At 50.9% G+C, this 27,784-nt stretch overlaps 1 protein-coding gene across 4 annotated transcripts in view; it reads left to right on the forward strand.

Moving 5' to 3' along the window:
* The window catches only part of LOC144144358 (pleckstrin homology domain-containing family G member 5-like), a 609,370-nt gene that overhangs the window by 27,531 nt on the left and 554,055 nt on the right, over nt 1-27,784 (forward strand). The window lies entirely within an intron of this gene.

The following is a 27,784-nucleotide window of genomic DNA, read 5'->3' on the forward strand; positions in this document are numbered from 1 at the left end:
TTCAACTTCATTTTTGAGTCGTCCCCTCTGAAAGCGTCCGAGCAATTGTTGGCGGAGGGCGGGATTGTCGCGTCCAACTGACTTGGTGTGCGTAGTTGATTCGAGTTCCGGTTGACTCCATGGATCGATTGGGGTGGGGTGATGGCGGAGGGTTGGTGGGCTGCACGAGTCCGTGAACGGATGAGCGCGTCCTTGCCCTGCGTGGTTCGGGAAAGGGTCTGTGTGCTGCAGGAGGCGCCAGATGTGTTCTTGGTCGTTCGTTGGTTTCTTGTCCGCCGGAGGTGTGCTGTGGCCGCAGAGGCGGTAATAGGATGTGAACTCGTTGGAAGAGACTAGTCTGCCACTTTCAGGTGTGGCTACCCAAATCTAAAATCGGCTCCGACGCATCCTAGGTCGCATGACTTCTCATGTCGTGCAAATTTTAAATGCTTTATCAATCGCATATTTGTCAATCCTCGCCACGTTTCAATAAAGCAGGCATTAAAAGTGTTTTAATGCGAAAGCACGAGTTGACTTGGCAGACAAACACCGCACGACATTTGCCTGCGGATGGCACACAGTACGGCTGACAGCTCAAACAATAAAAACAGGGTAATTAAGTTGAACATGTCATTAACTAAATTTTGGTCTGGGTGAGATTGTAACCAGGCATCTAGGGAAGGCGACACTTGCAGGCAACCCCTACACCACCGCAGCTCGGCGGCTCTAGGAGTTTTAAAATGAAGCTATAGTCGATGCGCTGTGGCCTTTGAGGGCGAGATTCTAACCAGAGATCTGGGGAAGGCGACACTTGCAGGCAACCCCTACACCACCGCAGCTCGGCGGCTCTAGGAGTTTTAAAATGAAGCTATAGTCGATGCGCTGTGGCCTTTGAGGGTGAGATTCTAACCAGAGATCTGGGGAAGGCGACACTTGCAGGCAACCCCTACACCACCGCAGCTCGGCGGCTCTAGGAGTTTTAAAAGGAACCTATATATAGTCGATGCGCTGTGGCCTTTGAGTTAAAAACGTGTGTTACGAGGCCTCCGTGAGGTAATTGGACTTGCTTGTGGAAAGGAAATTTGGCGAGTTCAAAGTAAGTTTTGCGCTAAATGTCATTATTACTCGTTAATGTCAACGCATGCGTGCGCCTAGTCATAGTAACGGATAGAACAAGAAGAAGAGGTAAAGGAAAAACGAGGGAGGTGGCCTTTGAGTTGGAAACGTGTGTTGGACAAATGTCCTGAGGGCTAAATGAGTAATCGCGGCATGCTAATTACATTAGGGCAGTAACCCGATAAATGTCATCTTCGCTTGGCTGTGCGGATGGGGGTATGCAGCCAGTCATAGTAACCGAGAGCAGAAAAAGGTTCAAAAGAAAAATGATGATGATAATAATGAGAGGGCACATTGCTCTATTGGACAGTGATGTTTTCGCGATTAGTGCATTATGAGTAGTGCTTAGGTGCCTTGGTAATGTTTTATTTTTATGTTTGACCCGAGGGTAACGAACGCTGGAACCTATAAAAAATGGCGCCCGGTTTTTGCATTTTGCAGCCCCTTTTGTATTCCGCGTCCATTGTCGCATAGTACAGAGACGGAGCGTCGTCTTGACCACGCGGCCATTTCCTCCGCGTTACAGAGGGGACGCAGCTCCTTCCCTCGTGAAAGCCGCGGTGAGAGTCGTGCGCTTATCAGCGACCTCCCCCGCCTTTGGTTCCGCGCTCGCGGCTTTCCTGCGACGCCCAGAGAATCTCGGCGGGCCCGCGAGTGCGTGGGCAGGACTTCTGCTATTTCCAGCCGTGGGTTCGCTTTTGCACGCTCTCACAATGAAGCGTTACTTAATCTGCGTTCTCGTATTTTGAAGAACGAGTGCTTCTCTCTTATTATGGGCGTTCGCTTTTAGCAGCGCCTATGCTAATAATGCACCTTGAAGAGTACGGGCGAAGATGCCATTGCTGCAGCGGCGCGCCATTGTTCGTAAAGGGCCGCGGGGTATCCTGGAACGAGAGCGCTTGCATGCGCCTTCACCGCGTAGTTTCAGTACAATGCTTCCTCGAGCTGTTTCTGCAGTTGCGGATGGTGTACCCTCCTCTCCTCTGCCCTCATCCCGCGAGAGGCGAGCGCTGCTTATCAGGTCTCTAATTGTGCGCGCTGATTGCTGGGCCACATCGTGCCGAGAATGGCCGGGGACCTTGCGGGAACCATGCAAGAGGCAGAAATCGCTGGTACAAAGGACGAACACACACGCAAAAGAAAATGCTCGTCTTCTTGACAAGTTTACCATCCGCCTTCATTTCTGTATTTCCGAAGTTTCCCCGCAAGCAGGTAATTCGACAACACGCAGGGAGCACCCACACTAATGAAACGAGCAGAAAGACGTGCGGTTTAAACGCCGCGTCGTGCCAGCGCGGGGGGCTTTTCAAATTCAGGTATTCGTGCAGAAACTTTTCGGGGCTGCATGCTACGTATACACATGGCCTCCGAGGGGCCAAGTGGGCCTGGGAAACGGACAGAGCCACACACCTGCAGTTCTTAGTGGGTCGGAGCGTCGCTCCGCCATTGTGTTAGCCGGAAAGGTCCGAGACACGCGGAGCACTTCGCTGCCGCTTGTCGAGATGTAGTCGGCAGAATCGGTGGAGTGCGCGTGCAGGAGCCGCAGGTACCTAACCGCCGAAGTATTTTTGAACGCAATCAGGTTATACACGGACAGCAACGACAACAAAAAAGAAAGTTCATCGTCGCGCCGCAGTTTTCCCGTACCTCTCCAATAGACTGGCTTGCGGAAAGGAGGCCGTGTCAGAGTGGCTTTCTCGCCGGCCGTGATTTGGGCGTGGACGCCACGCTGCCATGACACGTTTGAATACATGTGTCCTTTCTGCAGGCCCTTTGAGCGAAATACTTACTCATGACATGACTATTTCGTGTCGACCAAACGTAACCGTTTAATCTTGTCGACGTGTATGCCTCCATTCTGGAAGGCCCGTTTACTCTGTATCCATCTCCCATGGGGCCCCACAACCATCCCCAACTCGCATTCCTAACAGATCCGAGCACACATGTACTTTTGAAGGAAGTTGCATTTAAAGCAGAATGATATACAACATACTAGCTTGTGTAATTTGAAAGAATTGGCCTTCGGTAAGTCCCTCAACTCCATTCTAGCTCCGAAATTCGTTTTTTTTAACCCTGCAAAGATAAGTCATATCAACAAATTTCAGATTTCGGGCTACACGACGTTAGCAGTGCCGTAATATAGAGGAAATACTAAAAACCGAGTTACCAATGTGTTAACTGCTCGCTACCATTCCAAGGGTACAAATCAAATAGAACTACCTATACTAAAGGCACGACTACAACTGCACAGTGATGTTTCTTAAACGCGGTGACCTTGTAAAGCGTCCGCCAATCACGCAAGGCTCTGTGACTTCGTGACGCTGGGCGAGAGTGGCCAGTGAGTGGCCACTGTTTCGGCTGCTTTGCCGCTATTGAGCTTAGTTGGAGGACGCTTTCGCTGTTATTGGTGCAAAGCAGCCTCGACAAAGTACTGTACAAAGGAGTGTACAAAGCAGCCCTTTAAGCCAGAAGGGAGAGACATGTGTCACGATTTAGCCCCGCGTTCGTGAACCTGGGAGGGTAGGGGTACCCTCCATCCGAGAGACGACATGCAGCGTGCTGGTGGTGACGGCACAGAACAGGGAGGATTTTGTGACGGTGACTGACCGCGAGCTGCTGTGCTCGTCGGTGTTTTTTGGTCAGCCGCCCACAATGTTGCCCACCGAGCCTGGTGGGGCCACTGATCCTAGCGGCCAACGAATATCAGGGTTGGGGGGCGCCACACACTTGTCACAACATGCCAGAGGGCATGCGTTCGTAAAGTTTTATTTCATGCCACGCAGTACTTTCCTTTTGTGTTACGCTAATTTTCGTGGCCTGAACCAAATCATTGATTGAAACAACTAAATCGACCTGCCGTCCCAGGTGCATGTAGCGAACCTGTAGCGAGATTATTCGTGGGTACCCATACCACATGGGAGAGTCTGCACTGCACTGTGCTGCACCTGTACTATGGTGTACTGTGTGCGCGTGCGAGCATGAGCACGCGTTGCTGGATAGTTTCCCGTAAGAATTGTCAAGGTACGCGTGCACCAGTTCGTGATGACGGCGAAGAAAACACTCTGCCGTCCAACCCCGCTGGCTCGTGGAGCGACGCCAACACCTTCCGCGCGCGAAAGCGCCTGAGTGAGCGAGAGGGAGGTTGTAATGCAAGGCGACTAGCTCATTCGACTGCCGCGGCCGAACGCAACAGGCAGCCTGTGCGGCGAGGACGCGGAGAACCCGATACACGACCGCCCCTTTACGGCACACGTTTCCTCGCTCGCTCGCAATGTAGGCAAATACGAGAACTGTGGCGCGGAGAAAGGACTTGCTGGGCTTCAACCAAAATGGCGACCTTGCCGCACTTTTTTTTCCCACAGCAGATGGAAGTAAGCCCTGGGGGGAACAGAGTTGCGCATAAGAAGAAATGTTCTTGATACTTTTTTCTCCCCCTGCGTGCGGCGTCTTCGTTCAAGTTCATCGCCAAGTGGGTAAATGGGGAAAGGCCTCTTTGCAGTGGAGCCTTGCGGCGTCTCGGCTCAGCCAGCGCGGCAGGCCGACGTCATTCGTTGCCGCGAATCTCGGCGTTTCCTCTGCCCTCGCGGCCATTGTTCAATGCACCGCTTGCTGCCGTGGACGCCGAAACGAGGAGCTCATTAGGTGGCCTCTCCAGAGACCTCCGAACATCTCGTTTTCGCTTCTCGACATTTCGTTTCTGCGCGTCGTCGTCTTTCTGTTAGTGTCGCTCTGCTCAGCCCAAACGTTCATTAAACGTTGACACTTAGAGAACGTTGTCTTCAGCGGCGGAAAATATTCCTCGCTGCATGGGGTGCAATCACGAAGAACGTCGATGAATGTGTGACAGGTTCGTTCATGATCTCTATGTAGAAGCGCGAACGAAACGACAAGATGGGGGCAAAATGACAAAAAGCAAAGGGGCCAGTCATTCCATGCCAAACGTACCAGAGAGCTCGCTCAACCATCTCCAATTACCCTATAAAAATTCATGGTTGATCACTTCCCTATACTATTCCTTCTCGTTGCCGATTTCCAGCGGAAAAATGTTTTCTATCTCTTGCAGCAATTTAAAAACCGCGGCGGTGACGAAAACCTACATCACGACAGGAAGTGAAAGTATTTCAGGGGATACAAAAAGAAGGGCGCTTCCTTGCTACAATGCATTCACAGTTGCTAGTGTGTCTAAAAATGGGCTTTGCGGGGAAGCAGAGCAGCGTTTCTGAGCGATTTTTACACCTTTTTACAGCTGTTGAGGCCATCCTAGGGGCAATGCAGCTGCATACTTTGTTTATATTGTTGGTGGTAAGTGCGGAAAAAAATACGGGCGCCGGGGAGTGGGTAGTTTCAGCGCGGTAAACACATGAGCTTAAAATTGACACGATCGCTCATGTTCAGACGCTTATCGCACTGTGTTACGGTTCATGTAAAAATACAGGTTTAGGCTCATTTGAGAGGGTGTACAAGGGACATTTATCTGAGAAAGTTTAATCGGAGTAATTTTTGTTTTAAACGAGGTAATAATGTCTATATTGAGCACGCCCACCACGGCCTCAGACGGCGGGCCGTTAGCCAGCTTCACTGCAACGACGGTTCCTGCGCGCGGGCCCGGAGAGCTGCTGGGACAGCGTACATCGTGCACGTTTTGGTTTCTGCTTTAAAGCAGAGCTGCTGGCTGCTATACTGCATTTCCAAAGGGTGCCATCGGCAGATGATCAGTTGTTGCTGCTCCTAAGTGAATTCCGCAATGCTGCGTTCGTGCAGTGGTACATGTGTAGTAGGAGATGGCTGCCAGTCCGGCCTTGGAGCGTTTAAGAGGCTGCCGTTTTCATCGTGGTCACCGACGTGGGTTCTTTGCCACAGTTGTAAAGTCTGGGTGCCAGAGTAATACGTGAGCCCAACACTGACAGTTGTTAGCGATGATCGTGCAAAGAGGTGAACGGTGCGCGTACCTCTCAAAGGAATTGTCGACTCAAACCTTCTTGAGAGTTGCTCTTTTAAATGCGAATGCATTTATTAGCCGGGGGTTGTCTTGCTCCGTTGGCCGGCGTGCGCCTGCATTCCTCCAGCGCGAGCGCACGTGAGCGCGCGCCTCGTAGTTGTGCCTTCGTCGTCGTCGTCGTCGTCGTAAATGCGAATGCATTTCTTAGTCGGGGGTTGTCGTGCTCCGTCGGCGTGCGCCCGCAGGTGTTATCTCTCCGCCGAACCGGTGGTGTGGACGTGTTCGTCAAGCGCTACTTGCCCTTCAGCGAAGAACTGCGACAACAACGACAGGCGTCACTCCTCGTCCTCGATCGCAGTGTCTGCCCGAGTGCTACTGCTGTGGCTGATGACGCCGTCAACGAGTACTACTTTGCTCGAAGCGGCAAGGACGGCGAGTACTGCGGTGTTAGTCTCGTGTCTAACGTGTATGGGAACTTGATATCGCACGCCGTTGCCACGTCTCCCGTTCGAGACACGTCTCCGTACAAGGACTTGTACACCCTTGCCTACACCAGAGACGGAGTCTTTGTGGTGACCGTGTACCTCGCGCCCAACCTCGCTCGAGACGCCGTCACCGCGCAGCTGGACGCGGCTATGGAAAGTGTGCGCGTGCGCTCCAAACCCTCTGACCCCATAGTCTTGGTTGGCGACTTCAACGTTGACGTGCGCAAGAAGAGTGGCGAGTGGCTGGTCGAGTGCATGCAGACCAGGCACTCTATGCATTGTCTCTCTGCCGGCTTCGACACGTGCCCCACTACCATTCACGGGAGTTGCATTGATCTGGTCTTTACGCGAAACTGTGACGCGCGTATTTGACCGTGCACTTTAGCGATCACAAGGCAGTGATTGTGGCCGTCAGATACAACGGTAACACAAACAGGTGCTGATGAATAAATGATTACGTTCACACTCTCGTCATTAATTACGCCATTACTCGCAACACACTCATCGGTGCACCCAATGCATTCGCATTTCTGCACGATTCCCTGCGGGGAGGTGCGGGGGAATTTTTTTTTCCCTCAAACAATTCTTTTGGCAACTGAGCTTGAAATGTAGCAACGGCCGCTGCCGTGTGGTCAAGACATGGCGGCAAGCGGTTTTACATAGAGGTCCCCAGTCTTTTCTGAACGATGGTATGCCATGAAGGAGTGCATCGTGGCTTGCGTATTTATTTAGTGGTGCGGCTGTGTAGTATCTTGCATGAGGAAGCTATATTCTTTTGCGAAGTCCAAAAGAAGAATTATCTCCGCATCTTTTAGGCTGCTTTTTAGCTCTCGCAAATGCTTTGTTTGCTGTTTTCTTATGAAGTGGTGCATTTTGAGATCTTTTACGGCTTCTAAAAATGTTTTCCGAAAGTTCAGCAGAACTTAAAATTATTTTCTTTAGTCGGCAGCGAACACCTGCGACCCAGTGTTCAACATGGAAGTCCTCAACTTTGTCTATATCTAGTGTGCTCTCCAAAATGCTCAGAAGGGCATCTTTGCCTGGGCTGCACGAGCAGTCTTCATCGTCGACGTTGCATACAATTGCTGACATCAGTTTTTGTATAGTTTTACTGAAGCCTGCGGCATGACGCATGAGTTTGAAGTTTTGGTGCGCCACGCATATGCAAACTCTCTGGGTGCCACTTCCGCCGGCCAAAACGCAGTGTGGTGGGCGCAGAGCTGCCAGCGAAGAGAATCCGCACATTACAGAGCAGATTTTTTTCATTCATTGTACAGTTCTCTCGGGTTTAGCAAGAGCAATCGTTTTTGGCGACCGCGTATTACGTCTTCTCTTTTGGACAGACACGCGGAATCGTCCGCATAAAACTTTCTTATTAAAGATTTCGCTCCTTCGCTGATGGGGTGTCCTGCTTTCGCCGAGGTTGCGCCAAGAATTCCGTCCTTGCTTCTAATCCGCACTGCTTCGCACGCCTGTCGCCCCGAGGTGTGCAGCAAAGTCGTAGCTTGTTTGCAAACAGAGTATGCCCCAAACAAGTTATCCATATGCTCGCAATTAAAAAAAACTAAGCGCAAGAACAACGAAATATTAACAACACCCTGCGTCTGCGGCACCGCAGAAGGCCTAAATATGCATCTGTAGTTGCTTGTACCCAGCCGGCAGCACCGTTAGACACCAACAACACATGCGGTATGTCGACCTGCGCTGCCGCCGCACTTCTCCACTGCCAAGCAGGCACCGTGGTTCCAGCGAAGCGGACTTACGGCCCGCCGTCTGAGGCCGTGGGTGGGCGCTCAATATAAAAATTATTGCCTCGCTTAAAAAGAAAAGTACTCCGATTAAACTTCCTAAAATAAATACCCTTTGTACATACACTTTCAAATGAGCCTAAGCTTTTATTTTTAGATGAACGCCACACAGCGCGATAAGCGTCTGAAGATGAGCAATTTGATTTGAACATGAGCAAAAACAGGTGTCCAGAGTGGGGAGGCGTGTTTTTCTTCCTTTCCTGGTTAAGTAAATTTAAAAATTTTAACTTCACTAGCCGTCATAAAAACAGCCTAATCATATATACACATATATATATAAGAATTGGCAGTCAAGAAAACTTCAGAAAGCAACGGGGAGGATGTAGTTAGTCAAGATAAAGAATTTGGAAAATAAGAAAGTGGAGAAAAAATGCCCGCCAGGTGGGATCCGAACCCACGACCTCCAGAATACCGGTCTGGTGTGATAACCACTACGCTACCGGCGGGGCTACTTTAGCCTCCACTTTCTGGGGTATATATGTTCAGGTGTTTTTGTTTCCTGCGGTTGGGGGTGGTAGCCAGCGCCACTCGGACTACTCGGGTGAAGGGGACCTTCTTTTTAACCCCCGGGCCGTGACTCGAGCGTCTACGACATGTCGAGAGTGGTCGACCAGCGTTGAACCCTCTTAAGCTCCCTATGGCACCAAGACTGCCAGAACAGAGGCCCTCGCTATGCATGTAGCGAATCAGAATAGGAAATGAGGGGCTCGTTGAAATAAGACAGAAATAAGAATTGGCAGTCAAGAAAACCTCAGAAAGCAAAGGGGAGGATGTAGTTAGTCAAGATAAAGAATTTGGAAAATAAGAAAGTGGAGAAAAAAAGAAAGTGGAGCCCCGCCGGTAGCGTAGTGGTTATCGCACCAGACCGGTATTCTGGAGGTCGTGGGTTCGGATCCCACCTGGCGAGCATTTTTTCTCCGCTTTCTTTCTTTCTTTCCAAATTCTTTATCTGTTTCAATGACCTACCGCAACCTCCCCTTTGCTTTCCGAGGTTTTCTTGACTGCCAACCCTTATTTCTGTGTTATTTCTACGAGCCCCTCATTTCCTATTCTGATTCGCTACATGCATAGCGAGGACCTCTGTTCTGGCAGTCTTGGTGCCATAGGGAGCTTAAGAGGGTTCAACGCTCGTTGACCACTCTCGACATGTCGTAGACACTCGAGTCACGGCGCGGGGATTAAAAAGAAGGTCCCCTTCACCCCGAGAAGTCAGAGTGGCGCTGGCTACCACCCCCAAGCACAGGAAAAAATTACATTGACATAAATACCCCAGAAAGCGGGGAGGAAAATCGCCCCGCCGGTAGCGTAGTGGTTATCGCACCAGACCGGTATTCTGGAGGTCGTGGGTTCGGATCCCACCTGGCGAGCATTTTTTCTCCGCTTTCTTTCTTTCTTTCCAAGTTCTTTATCTGTTTCAATGACCTACCACAACCTCCCCTTTGCTTTCCGAGGTTTTCTTGACTGCCAACCCTTATTTCTGTGTTATTTCTACGAGCCCCTCATTTCCTATTCTGATTCGCTACATGCATAGCGAGGGCCTCTGTTCTGGCAGTCTTGGTGCCATAGGGAGCTTAAGAGGGTTCAACGCTCGTTGACCACTCTCGACATGTCGTAGACACTCGAGTCACGGCGCGGGGATTAAAAAGTTACAGCCGTTCCACTCTACGTGAAAACTATAGGAAATGCAGAGCACTGATTCGCCATAATGGGCTGTAGCGCCGTTATCCGCTCACTGCTACCACCCGACGCATTTCAAATTTCCCGCCTTCGCAGTGCTCGCGCGCCCCCTGCCTGAAACTGCGCCAGCAAGAGTTCTGTTCTTTTTGTGCTTGTTTTCCCTCCCGCATCGCCGCCCGACGTTCACGAATGGCTGCGGCTTCTCGCTGGTGAAGTTCGGCGTCGGCGGCTCGCTTGCGGCGCTTGCGCTCAGCATCCGCAGCACGCCGCCGCGCCGCCTTCTCTTCCCGCGTAGACATTGTCGATGAAGTCGATGGTGAAACGTGAAACGTGCCGTGAACCCCCTGCCGCGGCTATGACGCAACGTGGAGCGGCTATGACGCAACGTGGCGCGGCTATGACGCAACACAATCCAACACAATCCACTTTAATCCAATCCAATCCAAATCCAAACCAATCCAATCCAAGCCAAGCCAAGCCAATCCAATCCAATCCAAGCCAATCCAATTCAATCGAATCCAATCCAATGCCAGACCGACGGGGAGCGATGCGGACTACGGACGCCAACGCGGGTGACATCGTGAGTTACTGAAATGCTCTGCATTTAAAAGAAGGTCCCCTTCACCCCGAGAAGTCAGAGTGGCGCTGGCTACCACCCCCAAGCACAGGAAAAAATTACATTGACATAAATACCCCAGAAAGCGGGGAGGAAAATCGCCCCGCCGGTAGCCTAGTGGTTATCGCACCAGACCGGTATTCTGGAGGTCGTGGGTTCGGATCCCACCTGGCGAGCATTTTTTCTCCGCTTTCTTTCTTTCTTTCCAAATTCTTTATCTGTTTCAATGACCTACCGCAACCTCCCCTTTGCTTTCCGAGGTTTTCTTGACTGCCAACCCTTATTTCTTTGTTATTTCTACGAGCCCCTCATTTCCTATATATATATATATATATATATATATATATATATGTATGAATTATTTTCCATGCCCTGGGTGCACAGATTGTCGCATGGATTTAAGTTGTGGGTGGATGGTGCGCGTTCGCGGCCCCAAACAATTCAGGTGGAGGAGTATGCGACACTGGGGATTAGAAGATAGCCGGAGGGTCTACGCATCCGCAATGCGATGTCAAAAATTTGCCGCCATTTGTACCTTGCACCATGGCAGTGGTGTACCTGATACTGTTTTCGTGGAACAGAAAAGCTTATCCGCCGCTTAAACCTAGGACTCACGGAACACAAGTTGCTGGGAAATAAGTATTCGCATATTGCTCAGCATTGCGAGAAGTGTGCGTCTGTCCCCTTCTTTAAAGGCACTGGGATAATTGCCAAAGGCAGAGTGTGCGGGAGATTATCGAAGCTTTTCAGATGAGAAGAGATGGTGACAAGGTCTCCCTCCGTGTCGTTAGAAGATCGAGAATTTGATTTCTTGTCTGGTCGCGGTTCAACGGTTATCACATGTGATTATCATATCTCGCCAAGATATGAGGTGGCGTGTTTGTTCAGGGGTTATACATATCTGTGTCGCTTTTAATAAACTTCAATTGTGAGTTCAGACAAAGCTCGTTTCCCTGTGCGCTTGATACGTTTAGTTGCTTAGGAAAAAGAACAGCCGTATGCACGAGCTTTGCGTCGTGTTTCATTCTTTGTGGAGCGCGTAAGCCTTGGAGCGCACGGCGCATTAGTAATCCCGTCCACCGGGGTAACGCAACTGAGCTTTTCGCTGCATGAAAATTCTGCCAGTGTGCTGCGGTGTCCAAAGAGGGCAGTGCTTCCTTTGTCCACCGGCGCACCCATGGTGACGCGGTGACGACTCGAGGTCTCGCACTACGTGCCTTATCTCAATCGTCCGGGCGGCAATTTAGCGCCCGCCGGCGCCCCGCTCTACGGCGTCGTGGTCACACCTCTCTCTTGGAAGGCCAGATAGCGCTGACAATGACCGCGCGCGGGAGGGAGTCGTCGCTAATTACCGCGTGATGTGCCGGTCAGCCATTACGGAGTCGCGTGTGTGCTGCCTCGCACGCGGGGCGGCGGCACCGGAGAGACCCCGCTCGAGCGCGGCTATATTTGTCGCGCGCCGCCAGAAACGCCCTGAGCGCGACCCTTGCCTTGGCCCGCTCTGACCGCGCCGCGGGGCCAGAGCGCACGCACGAGCGGCAGACTGCTGTCGCTATTATTTACGCCGCCGGAACAGCACCTCGCGTCGAGGAGGTACGCCTGGCCGAATAAGCGAGTGGCCGCTTGGCGACCGCAAAGTGGCTGTCCTCGTATCGGGTTGGATGACGGTAACAGGGCACAATCCCGCATGTCCAGTCGTCGTGCATGCGACCGTCATCGCCACCTACTTTAGCTGCTTGTTAGAGCCCAGTGCCACGCCTCCTCAGCCACGCTTAACAAAAACTGGAGAAAAAGGGGAGCGAAATAGAGCGACAAAGGTAGAGCAGGTCGGAGCAAAAAACGGAGCAATGTTTCCGATTCATTCGAGACCCGTCTTTCATTTCAAAGAAAGGGGATTTTATAGTTTTTTTCTGCAACTAGTTATCTCCAGTTTTATTGTTTGTTCTGCAGTTTTTTTGGAGGACTAGGAAGCTTTCCCGGCGTTGAAGGCGCCTTGCGTTTCTGAGAGGCGAGGGGATTCACGAACCTCCAGCTACACCCCCGAACGTTTGTGGGAAACGGTCTGCGCTGCTGGAACGAGGCTAAGCCCCGGAGGGGAGCTTTTGCGTCATCTGTTATCCTCTCTTCACGTCTCCGCACCTGCACGGGCGCTGCCACGTACGAACAACTTTGGTTGCTGTAAAAGGCTACGCTTCGTGCATCGTGAGCCTATCGGAGCAAGCAACGATTCACGGCAATGTGCACATACGTTGGAAAATAAAAATAAGTGATTTTTACGATAATTTACACACAACAAGATGTAAATTTCGCTTCCATTTACAATTCCTCTTTTTCAAAATGCACGCTACCTGTAGCAGACAATCTCGGATTGAATCAAAAGAAATGACTAGGGGAACTTTGGTACTGGAGGCATTCATTTTAGTTAAAACGTGCGACAACCGCATCTTGTTAATTTATTTAAGGAAAGCGTATTCTGGTATTGTTTATATATTAAAGGTTTTTATTATAGTTAATTTTGATGTTCCTCTTTGTATGACTGTCGTCAAGAAGTTGGTAAGAACGTGCGTGTGTGTGTGCGCGTGTGCGTGTGCGTGTGCGCGCGCGCGTGCTCGGAGGAGGGGTAGTTTCTCTCCTATTTCCGCTCAACAGCTTTTTCCTCACGAGGGACGCCGGAATGTCGCCCTCGCAAGATATGAAACGCCGCCAGTATTGTGAGAAACGGACGGCGTTATGCACATCAACTACTGCTGGAAATTGATGGCGGTCCACTCAGCCTTCGCCGACTGTGTTATAGCCCTCAGAAGAAGGTGGGCGAGTGGAGGTGGGTCCTTTGTTACGAGACGCACGAATTTCCTCACGTGGAGGGGGGAGGATGTTCATCTATATTATACTTGGAAGGGCATAATTATCGCATGTGACGTATAACTTCAATCGGACGGTGGCGTGCGTAGCCTGCCGCAGGGACATAACACCGGAATGTGATCTCTTTTGCGACTGTTTGCTAAATAGCTTTTCTTTCGTTTCCCACGTAGACGTAACGCTTTGAGGCTAGCGGGTGCTGACGCTAGTCAGGGGAGTGAAATTATTCAAAAATATACCCCCCAGTAGAGCCAGTTTATTTAGTTAACCCTTACACACGCGATGAGGCATGCCGTATTGGGTGGCTCTGGATTAATTTTCACCTCCCGGGAATCTTTAACGTGCGCCTCCATCGAAAAAGCGGTCACCACGGCTTGGAATTGAACCTGCGTCTTCGGGCTCAGCAGCACAACGCCTTGGCCACTGAGTCATCGCGGCGGTTTTTTTTTTTTTTTTTTTTTTTTCAGTTAAAGATTCACAAAGGAATGCTTTAGGTGGCAACGTCTTCGTTGTTCGTAAGTTGTTTGGGGCATCCGAGCCTGCTCGCTGCCCCTTTGGACTCGCGTTCGGGTGGCCGTGCCGTGCTCCGTGTCCACCGGGGTCGGGGTTAAGGGCCGGCGCAAAGTGGATCCTTTGCAACACCTCGAGCAGACTGGCCCCCGGCACGCCATATGCGCGCACCTTCGGCGGCGGCGGCGAATGGCCTGTCGCGTGATCGGGGGCCGTACGCGACCGTTCCCGCAGCACGAGAGAGCAGCGTCGTCGCGAGCAGCACGAGTCACACGCCCGCGTGCCCGCATTGTTCTCCGCTCGTGCGCGCCACTTCGACGAGCGGCTGCGTTGCCTACGCGCGCACGCTGGCGTCAAGTTGCGCAGCATTCGGAGGCCGCGGTGGCCTTTGCCATGGCTATTACGTGAGTTCGCTGAAGTAGTGCGCGAGCCTTCACACATCGCGCCGTACGAACAGGGTCGGGAACATACGCTCGCTCGCTTGTTTCCCCTTTCGTCCTCTTGTACATCAGCTCCATGTTTCACGCCAGGGAAGTTACACGTTAATCTCAAGATGTCTCTCTCTTTTAACTTCCGCCTAGAATTGTTGCCGTGAAGTATAGTGCTAGGCGACGTAGAATACAGAATTCCCTGCTTCAGCTACGCGTTTGCCTTGAATGGCGCTCATGCCTTTGAAGCACATCGAATTGCTTTCGTTCAGTTTTTTTTCGGGGCGAAGCACCGTAAGGGCTCGGGCTGTCGGCATGTAGTCACGGTACAGAAACGCAGGAAAACTCGCTTTCCAACGCCTCGCGCTACTTTTAGCGTAGTCCGCATGTTGGGGTGTGTGACACGAAGACAACTTACGGCCATCCTGTCTCTCGTTTATTTGCTCAAATCCGGTTCAACGCAAGAGAGGGCGCAACCGCCTCGGCAAGCGCGCGATTGCTCCTCTTACCGCCACGTCTTCTCCGGCGCCAAATCAGCGCGTGCATGCTGTTGTGGCAGGAGAGAGGCTTACAATCTTTGAATGCACTAATACACTGCATGCCCCGCGCCTCTCCAGGTTTCTCGTTTCTGGATATGGCCCAGAATTCTTTCCCTTCAGATGGCTTCATTATTAGACGCATATTTTGTCTGGTGCGGTCGATGTAGCAGGCGCGAATACATCCCGAGTCGCTAGCGACGTGAACGAAGGCGTAACGGGAAGCCTTGAACAAACGATACTCTATCGTTTTGTTTTCTAGCTTAGTGCCGCCATTATGAAATGAGCGTTGAAAATTGTAAAGTACGTTTTTCGGCGTGAACAAGTTATTGCGTCGCATTATACATTGCAATAGCTCACTGCACGACGTCAGGAATTCTTCCCACAAAAATGTTGCACCGACAACGTTCACACGACCTTTAACATATAGGTTGACACCTACATCCGGGATCGATATGACCAAACCGCATAGGGTGCTAACGGAGTGCCGCTTTCACATTGGAAAAAAGTAGTACATATAAAAACTTAGGCTGCAATCCACACCCGGTGAAAGGGGTTGGACGGCAAATGGGCTTCGCGAGCTATACAGCGCCTTCTGCCGCCTTTCCGCAGCCTGACGGGGTAACCGCGGCGTGACCATCTGTCGAAGGCTAGTTTCGATAGCGAACGTTAAAGGAGTACTGACACGAAATTTCAAAACTGAGATAACTATGTAAAACGCTTCCTTTTTATCAGGAGATATCTCCCAGCAAGTTTCAACAGCAACCGTTCAGCGAAACATATTTAAAATCCATTTTAATCTTCGCCCGCACGAGAAAGGCCAGAGCGGGTCGACGTGACATCATCTGCTACGTGCCCCAAACTGTCGACGCCGGGCTCCCGTGACGAAGCCGACGCGCTGGCTGTGGTTGGCGCGCGCTGCTCGGGCGTGTGTACACGTCATGGTTTTGGGACTGACGTCATGCTTCCCGGGCCTGTGGGGACGGCGAAGACCTCGGCCGGTCTGGGCGCGCGCGTGCGCTCGCTCGCGCGCGCTTCCAGAGAGGCAGCGATACGGCAAGAATGGTGACGCCATGTGATACATCCTGTCATGGCGGCCGCTCGGCGTTTTTTGTCGAAACCGAAACTGGCACGAATAAACGACGCCGTAAACGAATGTTTACGCTGCGCTCGACCGTCTAATCTGTCATTCTATGATTAGTAGGCTGGTAGGCACGCATAGCAGCGAAAAAAACGTAACACGAAAATTTCGTGTCAGTACTCCTTTAAGGGAGCTTTTTGAGAGCATGCGGTGTCACCTGCCGCTTCACGCTTGCCAGAGCGGTGGCCATGCCACCAAATTAGCGTTTCGAATATCGTAGGTATGTGGGCAACTCGGTGCCTCGAATGGCCTGTGGAGGGGCGGATTCTCCCAGAAACAGTACACGGTGTGCTGTGATAGTCCCTGGAAGGGCTGTTACGCATCCGCCCGCGTACACTTAGGTAGACGCGCTCTCTGTTTCTCGCTAATGCCCGCTGTGTCAGCCCTGACACAGCGTGAAGTCGGGAGAAAGCACCCGCACTGACGGCTGTGGGCCGCTCCTGTTCACTGGCAACTCCTTGCTGCCAAATTTCCGTGTTGATCACTCTGCCAGAGGCAGGCCGTATACGGTGTAAAAGGGCCCCGCCGAGTGGAGCACGCTTCAAGGAACTTCGCAGTGACCGCGAAATGCCACATTTACGCGCCGCCTCTGTGTAGCACGTATTCACGCTGCGAGGGAAGGAGGAAAAGAGTTTTCAATGGCTCGCGCGTCCAGACGTCGCAGCGGGGAGAGCTCAGCGGGTATAAATAAAGCGCGCACGTCGTAATTGGGACCGAGGTGCCACTTAAGCAGCACCGCGCTTCGTGACGCGGGGACGGGAAGCGCGCTGCAGCAGCGATTCCCCGCTCATTGTTTCCCGCCGCTCTCGGGCCGGACGGGACGCGGCTCCCGCGCCCCTCGGAACAGCGTGGCGGAAAGATGCGGGCGCCGAACACGTTCGGGGTCAGCCGGCCCCGTGAACCCTTTGCGAGAATTAAGGACGTCGCGCGTACGCATCTCAGCCGAGCGCTGCTTCTCTGGCGGAGGACGGCTTCATCAGCCGGAGCTCGACTGGATAGCCCACATTTTAGCGAGGCTTGTTCGCACCGGTGACCCTGTGCGACGTCGCCTCCATGCGGGTGTGAGCCGTCCCGTTATATTCCTCGGCGTGGCATGTAAGGGGCCCAAAGCTGTCTCCCAGAGCTTGGCTGCCCAGAAGGGCGGTTTGGTTCGGCCAGCACGCAGGAGCCTTCAGTGCAGCGGTGCTCGCGCGGCGCAGCTGCGCTGAGAGGCTGTGTCGCACGGAGGGGGATGTGTACTTGTGCTGGAAAAGAAATAGCGGTGCACCGACGCTGCAACACACAACCTGTTCTGGCAGGCGGTCTGAATGTTTTCCGTTTTATTTAAACGTCTGGACATTTGTTAAAGATTATGGTTCGATTCATAGCAACGTCTCTCTCTCTCTCTCTCTCTCTCTCTCTCTCTCTCTCTCTCTCTCTCTCTCTCCTCTCTCTCTCTCTCTCTCTCTCTCTCTCTCTCTCTCTCTCTCTCTCTCTCTCTCTCTCTCTCTCTCTCTCTCTCTCTCTCTCTCGTTCTTTGTATCGGACGACGCTTTGCGGCTGAATAGCCAAGCACTCTCAAAGGAGTCTTACCCACTGATTACGTTAAAATGAAGCTAGGTTGCAGTTGACTGCACGCACACACGCACACCCACGCGCGCACACACAACCGCATGTCTTCCTTTTAATTTTTGTAATCAAATCAACTTCGCAAGGAAAACTTTGGGGGTCAAAAACCTGGGCTTAAGTCCCGACCGCCCCGAAAAAACAAGAGCCGCAAAATTCCTGTGCGCGTCAAACAGGCGCCTATCGGAGCTTCCAAATACGGTGGGAACCTTTGTTTAATGATGCCGGTGTCTCCGTTCACTGAGTGGAGTCGCACTGACGCGCTTCAGCAGCTCTTACCTACTACATTTTGAACGGTGTCGTAGGACGTGTAGGCTCTGTCGGCTCCGGCGGTCTGAAGCAGTGCAGGGTGGGCTGCACCGCAGTGCTTCTCCTCCAGCAGCAGCAGCAGCAGCAGCAGCACGGCGGAAGTGCTCGCCTCCTCGAGTCCCACGGAAATAATTCATCAGTACACGAAATGCTGGTCTCAAACTATACATACACGCATGTATCGCTCAAATTCTTTTCCTCAATATATCGCAGAATCAATGCACCTAAACAGCTTCGCATAAATTTCACACTGAGAAGCATCTTAATCGTCAATTAGCTCTTTTTTTCTCTATAAAACAGCGAGTTTTTGGCCAGAGGTTACCGTTGCAGTGTTTCGCTAAGATTTATAGTTAGAAGTTTGTTTTGAAGAATTTTTACATTCGTTCATGGCGAAAGATAAGCTACACAGCTGGAATTCACAAAAAATACATCAACTGCATGCGAGAGTGAGCCATAGTTGCCTGTAAGAAAATATTCTGCGTGGCTCTGTAGACCGATGGTTCATGGCAGTATGACTTAACGATAACAACTCCACGATCGCCGGTAGATTTATCGCAAAAACAGACAATACAATACCATTGTCACTGTAAAAAAATATATCGTCAAGTTCACGCTGGTAGTTCAGATTCGAGTGGGCTTGCCCTCAAAGGGGAAACGTAAGAGCGTTTTTCTTACCGGGTCAAAAGCAATGTACGGAAGAGATGTACTGCGCAGCATGGGCCTGGTGGACTCTCAATTCTTCTTCAGTTTTTTTTAATGCTTTAAATGGTGTTAGAAGACAATCATGTTAATATAGAGACAACGGTCTTAAAGTCAAAAGACTGCAACGGAACCCTCGATAAATTATTTAAAAAAAAAATGCTAAGAACGCAGGCAGAACCAAACAACAAGTAACTAAAAACAAGTATTTAAAAAGAATGAACGCAGCTTATGCAGCGAACAAGTACAGTAAGAAAAAGCACAGAACTCCGTTTACCAAAATGTAGAGTAACAATAATCACGGCACATTAGTAGCACAATCCTAATTCAGGAAGGTAAAAAAGGTAGGGGGCAAAAACAATACATGAACCGGGCACTTGCACTATGAACTGTAAAAGAGGGGTAGCGCGGGCCAGAAAGCAGACACACAGCGCTGCGTGTGTCTAGTCTCCCCTTTTGTCCTGTCTTTAGCACTGTTTTTTTTTTCTTTAAACTTACACCACACATGCAGTCTAACACAAAAGACAAGAAACCTGGAGATTGTAATAATCAGTAACAAAGCAATACAGATTACGAAACAATAGATTCATCAATGCAACAAAAAATGTTTAGCATGTGTTTAAAGGAAGACAATGATGGTGTTAATTTTAGTTCAGCGTGCAGACTATTCTAAAATGCCGTACAATATCTGCCATACTGCCATACGATATCTGGGCAGACAGACAGACAATGAACCCTATTGGAGGTACTGAGGAGCACCGCCGCCGTTCAGGGCGGCGGCGCGGCGGGCCGCTCCCACGTGGGGATGGGGAGGCCGAGCCTCACCGCCGCGTCGTGGGCCCTCTGGACGACCCTTGGCTGGTACGTAGATCGGGGCTCTCCAGGTCGGAGCGCCACTCTTCCTCGGTTATGCGCTGAAAGCCCCGGAGTGAGGGACACCGCCAGAGCATCTGACCTAATTGCTACGTTCGCCCCAATCCGGGCAGTCCGGTTGAAAAGTGTCCGTGTGGGAGCTGAGAGGATAGACTAGGATAACACCTGGTCTGCAACATTCGGAGCGTGGCTGCCTGCGGCCTGGAGAGTTTCTCGTGTGGAAGAGGAAACGTTCGCCTGCCCAGCTGCATTTTATTTAGCGAATAATACAAGGTTCTTAAAAAAAATTAGTGCCCTTCCACTCTGTGCAAAAGGATGACCTGAAAAGCTGGACGCAGTCCACGGAGTGCCCGAAACAAAACACGATTATCGTAATTTGCGATGGGGCATACTTCCTAGCCAACTAGCTGAATGAACCTCTAAAGGATCCAAGCTTTGTTCGTGCACATAAACATGGAGCTGCCTGTGTCCCTCCCGCGTCGTAAGCATCCTACTATTTGTGTATGAGCGGGGTCAGACTGCTGCCGCAACTGTCGTAATAACTTTAAAGAATGACGTCATTTCACTTTTCTGCCAACCGAACTGCGTGACATGCCGTTTTTTTCACGTCCATAGATCACGATACGGCTTTTGCGTCGGTAGTCTGAACACAGCCTAACACACAAACCCAATTCGCTCTACCACTCCGGACAGGTCCCATTGGGCCGTTTAACGTCCGTGTTTAAACCTTGCACTAGCACAACGGACACGCCATCAATCAGTACGGGCATAAAACCTATAGCTGTGCGTACACGCCCCCTCCTCCCGCCCACTACTCTGTACTACAAACCTGCGCATGCATAAACCGGCAGCCTGTCATGTGCGTTGCTTAGAAGTGACACGCGGTCGAAAATATCCCCTGAAAGCCCTCTGAAGAAGTGGTATTGGATCACGCCGGCATCCCAAGCGGGCAAGTTGCTGTTCATCCGTGAGGGATTCGCCGCTACTCGACGAGCTGAGCTTGAGGCGATAACGGCGGCGCCTGCAGGTTTCCGTTGTTTCTGCGCCCGTTCCGCTTATTCCTCCAAACAAACGCCGTGCATCCATCCCATAACGATTTAAAACCTGGAAGCCCTCGAGCTCTATTCTCGCGTAAAAACATGTGACTGTCCGTTTTCCTTCTCCATCGCATGTATCTTACTGTTTGTGTAAGATGTCTGTACAGCACATCGACCCGCACCCGAACACTAATTGCGTTGCGCCATGTAATTTCGACATCTAAATCGCCCACCAGCACAACCGGCATTTCATCGGTAGAGGCATCAGGCGTAGCTGTGCGTGCACGCCCCCTTTTTCTAGCCGCAATTCGTGCGCGCATAAGCCAGCAACCGGTGATGGCGCATACTTAGGCGTGAAAGACACCGGCGAAAATATCGCTCGGAAGGCTTTCCAAGCTGAAAAAAAAATATGGGCTTAAGCCGGCGTTACAACTAGGGAAGTTTTTCTTCTACTCAGAGGGATTTGCAGGTACTTGGCGAAGTAAAATTCGAGCGGAAACGGTGACGGCGGGTTTCGGTCATTTTAGGGGGCAGCCCTTTGGCAGCCGTTAACTGGGCTTCGCGGGAGCGCCGTCTGTTTATGTCCGCGTAACCGAGTGAGCGAACGCAGCAGCGACGAAAGAAAGAAAACGGAGAGGAGCGTCTAGCGAAGGGTGAGGGGTAGTACGACACGTGCGGCCACAGTGTCGTCTCTCTTACTGCCTTTCCCTCACACATGCCTCATGCGTCGCCACCAAGGAGCGCCCTCCACGTGACACGTTCCCCAGAGGCTGTTCCATTCTCGGCTAATCCAAACCACGTGACGTTTGCGCGGGAGGTTCAAACACGATATGCAACAAATGCTCGTTGCTCCCTTGTGCGGGGCTAATCCGAACCACGTGACATTTGCCCTGGAGGATCAGGCAGGATTTGCAGCATGCTGGCCGGAGGCGGCCGGCGGCGCACTGCGAGGTAGCAGCAGAGTATCTCACGCCGCCGCACACGCCTCCACGCAGCAGAGTAGCGCACGCACGCCGTGTGATCAACGAACCCGTGCGTTCGCTTATCACGCGAACACTTCATGTGACGCAGCAGAAATTCGCCGTGACCGAGAAGACTGCAGCGCGTGCTGCGAACTAATTCCATATTAGGGAGTGTAACAATATTCAGTGCATTTTTACGCCCATCCGTGCTTCTGTCTATTTTTCGCAATCATCTGATAACCGCACTACCGCCGTTAGCTGTCGACTGCGCAACTTGCCAAAGGGTCATCGGTGGAGGTGAGTGGGCAAGTAGCTGTGAAAGAGGTGTCAGCGGTGGTGAGGAGGAGCCCCAGAGTGGCACCGAGTAAATCGATGACACCGGAATGAAAACTAAGGGGGAGGGGGGGGGGGGTTAGACATATACTGCTTTGCAGTAAAAAGAAAGGATCAGAGCCCTTCCAGCCTGTGAGGAGGTAGTCCAACGAAGCTTCCGCTCTGGTGTGATTGGCTATTTTGTATTTTAGCTGTGTGGAATAACAAGGACAGTGGGGCGATATCTGCGTAACGGGCAAAGGACAAACGTGATTGTTGGCTCGAGAGAGCGTCGTTTTCTTATAGCGCGGGTACGCCGCCACTCACGGCGCAGTCTAGCGCACTGCACGGGTGGCCGCTGGAGAGCTCGGGGCATTGCGGAAATGGAGGCCGGACGTGGCGAGGAGCATACGCGACTCGGGAAAGAAGCGACGGCGGAGGAGAGGAGCGCAAAGTGCAGCCGTACTCCCTCCGTGCATGGTCATGCCTCTCTCTGCAACGCATATTGTGGCAAAGACAGCTTACAGAGACCATGCGTGCATTGATCTTAAAGTAGGACTCACATCTAAACACAAATGCATTGTTGGGAAGACATTTTTTCCGGATACAATAAGCCGTTTTGTGTCAAAATACGGAGGCTCGAGTAAGTTTTTTTATTCTTTATGATTTTTTTCATGCGGTTAAAATCGGTGTACACTGGCCTGGACAGCTTCGCTGTAATACCAGCCTCAACTAAAGCGAGCAGTGGGCGAGTGTCATCCAGGTCGGCGTCACATCCGAAAGTGAGTAGCGGCAGCAGCAGATATATAGACCAGAACCTTGGACGCCGCACTGCAGCGTCCAAGGTTCAAAGCCGACGTGACGGCGGCCGAAGGGTGTCGGCATCGCCATCCGATGCTGCGCCGAGTAACAGAGGCAAATTTCTTCATAATCTGTACAGATGCGGGGCTGCATTCTGGTGCTAAGTTGGGCACGTCGCGGTCTGAATTCGCGGAGATACGTTCCTACTTGGCGCAAACTGAACAATAATGACCAGTGTGCGACTAGCACACATGTCGCATCAGACCCACCTAATCCCCAAAGTAATACTAGCGGAGCAAAAACGTTATTTTCGAGCTGGCACAATCTCGGTATTTTGAACGGTTGCACTCGGCTTGTCAGCACTGAGACCCGCTTCAATTTGTAATCGTGAATAGCTCACGAGCGGAGTTCGGTGAAGGACGAGCACAAAGACGACTAGGATTTACAGCCAGGCTGTGTGCTCCTTGCACTCCAGGTCCTAACCATTTATGCAACATACACTTGTGAGGGATTGACCAAGAAGTCATGAATGGCCCACCCACCATGCTAAGAAATCGGCCTCCTCAAATACGGGCTCTTCCCTACACAATCTTGTTGAACCACTTCTTGTCTGGTATGGCGACGTCCATATTTGAGGTCACCGATGACTCACCAGATTGTGCGGACCCCATTTCACATACGTAAGCAAATTGTGGGCGCAGGAAGCTTGCGGTACCAGCTTTGGTGCGTTTGGGGATATGCATATACGGTGAAGATGGAGGTTTCGTCTTCTGTTCGTGCGCCAAATATATACCCATAGTTCGTAGCACCGTTTTCAACTCCCTGAAGTAATTGGGACTCAATATTACTTCTTCTGCTTTGAAGGCATCCACATCGAACTCGCCAACGGCTATCATTGTAGATTCTTTCAGTGGTTGGAATGTGCGTGGCCTACGGCCGAGCGACGGAGTCTTGATCTTTACCGTCTACATAACCCCGGGTCACTCCTGAACGGACATTGAGAAGCTCATGCTCAAGCGATTTGCATGGGTTAATCAGGAACGCCACATACCTGTCATCTGTGTTTCGGACGCCAGTGCGGACGTTACTGTAACAGGCAAGGAGTGGTTCCTGGCGTACGTCAGTGACTACTCTCAGCTGTTGGGTTGCAGGGACCCCATCAGCCAATCACGCAGAACAGAATGTGTGTAAATTCAGTTTTGGCAAAGAACGTAGCTGTATACAGCTGCGGCTGAACCCAACTGGGCTACACAGTAACCACAAAAGCATTGGCTCTGCTCACCAATATAAATGTTAACTCTCTCTCTCTCTCTCTCTCTCTCTCTCTCTCTATATATATATATATATATATATATATATATATATATATATATATATATATATATATATATATATATATATCACTTATCACTCATTACCACGAAATAAAGGAGTAAAAGGAGTGCTTGTGAGTACATTTGTTTATTTCTTTGTTAAGGGTACCACAGAGCTTCGCTGGCGATCTATCTTTTCACGGGGGAATGGCCCTGCAATTTGTATTAACTCTGCCTATTTCTCCGCATGCGTCATTAAGCAACGACGGCAAAAAAAAAGTCATCACGCTCCCATGACATACCACACTTTTTGATGAATTAACACCGCAGTAATAACAATAATAGTAATAATAATAATAATTTATACGTCGGGTTTAGCCCGACGTCATCGCCTCATTCAATTGGACTAGCTTCATTGGCCACCTCCAGGCTTCTCTTGTTGTTGCACGTATTTGCGTCCTCACAAGAGTCCCCACAGCGTAGCAGGTGACTGCTTCTATTCAGTGCGGCACGTTACACATTACGCTGCCAGGTGGCACAGCTCGGGTCGCCGGTATAGGGTTTGAAGGATACTACACACTGCCCCATAACTCCCCCATACATCTCCCCCTGCATTTTGCTGCGGAGGTGATTCGGCCGAATTTCTGCCGCTTCCTTCCTCATACGCGCCTGCCCGGTGTTTATCTTGGTGGCCCGCCGTTTATGTCGTCGCGTCGCCTAATCGTCGCTTCTCGAGGCGCATTACTCCAACCTTGGGGAAGCCAACACCTACGTCACATGACCCGAGACTGAGTTTATTCTTATAAGTGGCCGAGCTTGCGTCACGTGCGTGGTGTAATCCTTAGCAGCGTGGCCCGCGTTTGGGTCTTGGCCGTTTGTGTTCTTTGGTAGGCGCAGAAGGAGTGCAAGGGAATGCTCAAAAACGCTTTGCCCGCTGCCCGCTGCGCGGTGGGTGGCGAATAAAGAGCTCCGTGGGTTGTTTGCCGCTCTCTAATTGCCGCAGCCTCGTTCAGCCAACCGGAGGATCTGGCTTGTATACCCTTCTTTGTCTGGCAATTTGTTGCCAGCGGCGCTCGTTGGTTCCTCGCTATGCTTTTAGCCGGTCACCTCTCCCCAGAAATTACATCTATCCGTTTTGTGCTGACCAGTGCCTTTACCCAGCCCCCATTAGTCGCTGAGGAATAACTGTACACAATCTCGCGATGTTCCGTTATAAAAGGTTTTGTCTGCCGGAAGACTTGATGGATGACCGGCAGTGAGAGTAGATGTATTACAAATAATCGCAGCTATTTAGATGGCTCTAGTATTGTTAACAAGATTGAAAAATAACTTTTTGTGATGGCTTTGCAGACGCAAGTTTTGAAGTAAAGCAAGTCAGCTAAAAACTTAGCCTGCATACTTTAATACCCACTAATTTTTTTAAATCTATTGAAGCTGTTTTATAGTGGATCAAACCTGGCACATGGCAGCGGGTTCGCCCGTCTAGAAGGCCACGTTGGCTGGTACGCCGCGTTTACGACCGATTTCGGGCAGCTGCCCCCCGCCACGGCTTACTATACGAAGCCGGAACGCTTACTGAACCTCAAGGGACTGAGAGATTTCCAAGTTTGATATTGTGTATTCCATTGTACGCGTGTCGTACAACAGAAGGAATCGCTTAAGGAAGTACGAACTTGAGCATTACTTTCTTGCTGATTGACTTCTAACGGGAACGAAACGTGATTTTTAGCGTGCTTCCGTTGATTAAGCTCAAATTGAGTCTGTCCCTGGAAGCACAGCGCGTTTATCTCATAGCCTTTATTAATGAATTCGATAATATTTTTCGGAATAAACAAATAAATATCAGTAATAACAACAACAAATGCTTATTTGTATTATTATCGACGAGGTATTAGAATATCGGGCTTTTAAAATCCATTTCACGGCGGAGCGCTGATCGTGAGAACACTGCGCTGCTTGAGGTTGCTAACACCAGAGTCCTTCGATGCTTTTGGAGGACTCTGCTAACACGAAAAAACGGGCACGCACGGACGGGAGCACACCGGAAGCACTCACTGGAGCAGCGTATGGTTTTCACAGCTAAGATGCACCAAACAGTCGTCCACCAGTCAGCTTTAATCGAGTGCAGGTTTTCCCGAATGTTGAAGCGACTTTGGTAAACACGGCGTTTTGTTGTCTGTTTTGAAACCGCGACTGCTGATTACCCACGTCACCGATGGAGATATTTTATCCACGCTTAAGGAAATAAAAAAAGCAACAAATTATGACGGTTTTATGCCGCCCAAGCTACACCTTGGCTATGAGGGCTCCGCGTAAATGTAGAGCACCCGGGATCTTCTTCCTCTCGAGGTGCGCTCTCGACACACGGGCGTTTTCGCTTTTTGCCTCCATGTGTACCCACGGTTATGGAGTCGTCCGAGCAGCAAACGCATGGCAGAAAATTGGCGCGTAATTCGCTGGGATGAAATTCTAACGGGTTGGTATGACGCCGCAGAGAAACCGGAAGGTATTAAGGCTTCCTCGTAATTGATCTGTGTTGCATACGTTTCAAGTGCCCGGTACAAGTGCCTAGCGTCAATGTGAGCGTTTTCTTTTGTTAAAGCCACTTGAAATCAATGCAGCGTGTATCTCCAAGTACAATGGTTTGCTCACCCCTGTTACTCTAATATTTTGCCTCGAATGCGTATGAGCAACACCACTAATAATTGTGTGCGTGACAACTGAGTAGGTTTCGCATACTGTTGGGGCTCTGAGTATTATGGTCGCTGTAGCGTGCCTACAATCGTGCTTTTACCATAGCGGTAGGAACGAGTTAAATTTGAATAAAAAAATCGTCGCAAAATAGACACCCGAGAGAGAGAGAGAGAGAGAGAGAGAATGCATTTTAATGAACACGATAGTGGGAGCGGAACCTTATAGTCCGGGACAACCGAAAACCACCCGAGGTTGAGCAGAGTGTGATGGGCAAGTAAATGTCACTGCGCCACACTGGGAGAGAGAGAGAGAGAACGATCGCGTACGTCATGCCACTAAACTCAGTAACTGACACTTGGACGAAGCGATGTGTACCGTCTCCTACAGTAAGATATGCCTCATGTTTTCCACCTTAAAAAGTCCACTGAAGGAGCCGAACATCGCTTCCGCTGCGGGGTGGCTCTCGCGCGTAGTAACCTGCACACGATTGGCCTGGAGACTGTTTAGTTTCCACGCAGTGTGCGATGTACTTGGCGACATCATAACAGATGTTCTTGTCTCAGTGACCGGGCGCGAGCTAAGTTACACTGGGAGCTGGCAGCCGTGTGAGTGAATCAAGTGTATGACAGCTGCATTTTACCGGTACTCATCTACGGGGCAGAAACTTGGAGGCTCACTAAGACGGTTCAACTTAAATTGAGGCCGACTCAGCAAGCAATAGAACGGAAGATGATGGAAGAAGAGAGCGGAGTGGGTCAGGGAAGAAAGGCGTGTTGAAGACATATTGGAAGAAATTAAGAAGAAATTAGCGTGGGCAGGGCATGTAATCCGAAGGCAAGATAACCATTGGTTATTAAGGGTAACAGAGTGGATCCCTAGAGAAGGCAAGCGTGGCAGGGGGCGGCAGAAAGTTAGGTGGGCAGATGAGATCAAGGAGTTTGCGGGGACAAATTGGTCGCAGTTAGCGCAGTACCGGCATAATTGGAGGTATATCGGAGAGCCCTTTGCCCTGCAGTGGACGTAGACAGGATGCTGCTGCTGATGATGATGAACGACATTATCTTACGGTTCCAGTTTCAACTGCC

Source organism: Haemaphysalis longicornis, unplaced genomic scaffold, assembly GCF_048455015.1.
Source record: "Haemaphysalis longicornis isolate Haplotype H1 unplaced genomic scaffold, Haemaphysalis longicornis Haplotype H1 scaffold_7, whole genome shotgun sequence".
Classification (NCBI taxonomy): Eukaryota; Metazoa; Arthropoda; class Arachnida; order Ixodida; family Ixodidae; genus Haemaphysalis; species Haemaphysalis longicornis.